Below are 3,249 nucleotides of genomic sequence, written 5' to 3' on the forward strand. Positions count from 1 at the left end.
GAAGGGAAATGCATTTTAGTGTATTTGAGGAAATGTATCCTCCACTTGTGGTTCTGTTTCAGTTTGGTTATTACACGGTGAGTTCCCAACATCCACAGAAAAAGCATTGAGGATTTAGTACCGATAATTCCATGGTGGTCCAGTTTATTTACTCAAGGTAATGAAAAGACCCACAGGTCCCACAGAATCCATAGACTTCTTTGTCTATGAACCTCAAAAGCTTTTGACACATCTGCAAAGTTCCTTGCAGCAGTGTAATGCTTGCTTATGGCATTTATTTTACAGATAGGGAGAAAGGCTCAGAGCAGCCCCACTGCTGACCATTGGCATGCAGCACATTGCTCAGGAACCAGCAGAGGCACAATTCTCTGTCGAATTCACAGCGGATAGGTACTAAAATAATGTGTTTTTAAGACTGCCATTCCAATCCTTCCTTCAGTCCACACCTGCAGAGCTCTGCTGAGCCCACCTGCAATGGACAAAGCCCCTGAGGCTGTCCTTGCATTGCTGGTGGGAATCAGTCAGCAACAGCTGTTATTCATTGCTGTGCATTGGTCAGCTGGTGGTGTGTAATTGCATTGCATTGCAGGTATCTATGCTGTTATATTTGCATTTATGTTTCCATTTTTCCCTTCTGTCTTGGTAAATAGCCTTTATCTCAGCCCATAGGTTATAATTCAATCCCAGTTTTCTCCCTCATCCCACTTGGAGGAAGTGAGCAAGTGGCTGTGTGATACTGAGATGCTGCTGGGATACACCTCAATATGGAGCCCAGTGGTGCCCAATCTCTGCTCCACTGAGTGTCCTTCAGTGGAGGAGAATGCTTACACTGCAACTGCAATGTAAGGTTCCTCCAACACTAGGGATAGAAATGCCAGCAACAAGGCCACCACTGATGAGATCTTGGGGATTTTAATACTGAAAAAAAAAAAAAAAAAGAGCTCCAGGTTTTAATGAAGAGATCACCGGTGATCACCAGTGAAGAGGTTTGGGGTTTTAATAAAATGGTAATTTCAGCTTTTAACATTTTATCTTTAACCAAAAAAAATCTCAGTTATCGTCTGTTTGTTTTTCCTAATGTAGATGGGCAGAAACAGTGGATAAAGAGGTTTGTTATTAGTATGCAAGACATGCACAGAGTGCTCTGAAATGAAATTATGAGTAGGTGGCTAAGCACTTGGGTTATTTATATTAGATCTTCAGAGATATACTACATATTGACTGTGATGACCCATCAGCTCCAGCTGATGCATTCAGCCCCGGAGTTTGATTTGTTGCTCATTCATTTTAGTTTTAAAATAACCTTCATTCTGATCCCTGATGAAGCTAATGAGCAGTGCTTATGTACAGTATCCCAGAAGCAGTTAATAACACAGTACCTAATTGCTGGTAAGAAGCATTTTTTTAATGAGAATATTGCTATTTCAAGCCATGATTAGTCAGTTAAAATCAGCAAAGTGCTGTTTACGTAGCTCCTTCAGTATAAATATTATGTAGTGGGCTGTTGATGGCATCTCTAAATATTCAGGAACAAGTGGAGAAGATTTAGGGACCTGAGCACTTGTTCAAACGTTGACTGAACTGCCACTACATCTGAAGAGATGGTTTATTCTTGCCTTTACCAAAACTGAAAGTTGGGAAAAATTTAAAAATATGATGCTTTCTCTTTGTTCCCTTCAGTAGAAGTAGGATTTTGACAGTGCCCAAGCACATCTATATTTTCTGGCAATAATGAAAAATAGACCATTAAATGTGTATTTTGGGGAAGAAATGACTTGCCTGCCCATTGGTTCTCTTGTAGCTCAGGGGAAGCTGGAGGGGCAGAGCTGCTGCTCTACAGTTGTTAGTTTTTCCTGTGATTTAGATAGGATATAGAGAGTGGGTTGGAGGTTGGAAAGGGTGGTCACAGGAATCCTACAACAAGTTGTTCAGTAGCCATCTAGCTGGGTCTTGAATATCTCCATAGGGGTAACCTCCACAACCTCTCTGGGCAACCTGTTCCAGTGCTTCATCATCCTTACTGTAAAGGAATTCTTCTGTATGCTAGTACAGAACTTTCTATGTTCAAGTTTTTGGCCACTACTCCTTGTCCTAACACTACACACCACTGAGAAAGATTTTGCCTTTTAATTTGGACAGATACATCAACATTTTCCACGCTGTTTACAAGTTCCTTCCATCCAGCATTGATGGCTGCACATTTGTGTGGCAGGAAGCTGGAGCTTAAAACAAACACAGCTCTTTGCTGGTGTCTGCTCTGGTCAGCTGGCATGAAGCTGCCCAGAGCATATAGTACACTGTATTGGATGTGGAGAGAACAGGAAAACTCATTTGAGCTTGGTGTTTGTCTTTAATAGTAGCTTATGTGGTGGCACAAATGGATACATGGAGACAAACACAATCTGTGCTCTGAGGGCACTTTTTTTGTCTATTTCAACTGAAATTTGTGTAAATTTTTGAAAGGTGAACTATAAAAATTGGGGCAGGTATCTTAAGTCTTCATTAATTGTGAATATATGACACTTCAACTTTGCAACTCTACAAAACTATCACTCTATGTTCTAGTTTTTGAGCATAAGAGCTTCATGGAAATGCAATGAAAGGAATTGTTTATCACTGTTTTCTTTATGATTTAAGTACAATTTAATCTTAATAAATCATAGAATCATCACGGTTGAAAAGACCTTCAAGATCATCTGATCCAACCATCCACCTACCACCAGTATTTCCCCACTAAGCCATGTCCCTCAGTACAACATCAAATGTTTCTTGAACACCTCCAGGGACAGTGGCTACACCACCTTCCTGGGCAGCCCATTCCAGCATCTGACCAAAATATCTGTACACTGAAAGCTGTCTTCTTGGTCTGTAAGAATAGCACTCTATCTGAAAATTAGGTTTATTTCCTCTTGTACTTCTCCCACCTCTGAGCCTTAACTTGAAAGATGAGAATTTAGTTTCCACTGACGATGTCTTCTTCATCTTTTCAGGGTAGGTAAGTGTAAAAAAAATAATACCCAGAACAAAGTGCTGAATCACAGAATCACAGAATTGTAGGGGTTGGAAGGGACCTCTAGAGATCATCGAGACCAACCCCCCTGCCAAAGCAGGTTCCCTACACCAGGTCGCACAGGTAGGCGTCCAGGCGAGACTTGAATATCTACAGAGAAGGAGACTCCACAACCTCCCTGGGCAGCCTGTTCCAGTGCTCCGTCACCCTCACCGTGAAGAAGTTCTTACGCACATTCG

Source organism: Meleagris gallopavo, chromosome 2, assembly GCF_000146605.3.
Source record: "Meleagris gallopavo isolate NT-WF06-2002-E0010 breed Aviagen turkey brand Nicholas breeding stock chromosome 2, Turkey_5.1, whole genome shotgun sequence".
Taxonomy (NCBI): domain Eukaryota; kingdom Metazoa; phylum Chordata; class Aves; order Galliformes; family Phasianidae; genus Meleagris; species Meleagris gallopavo.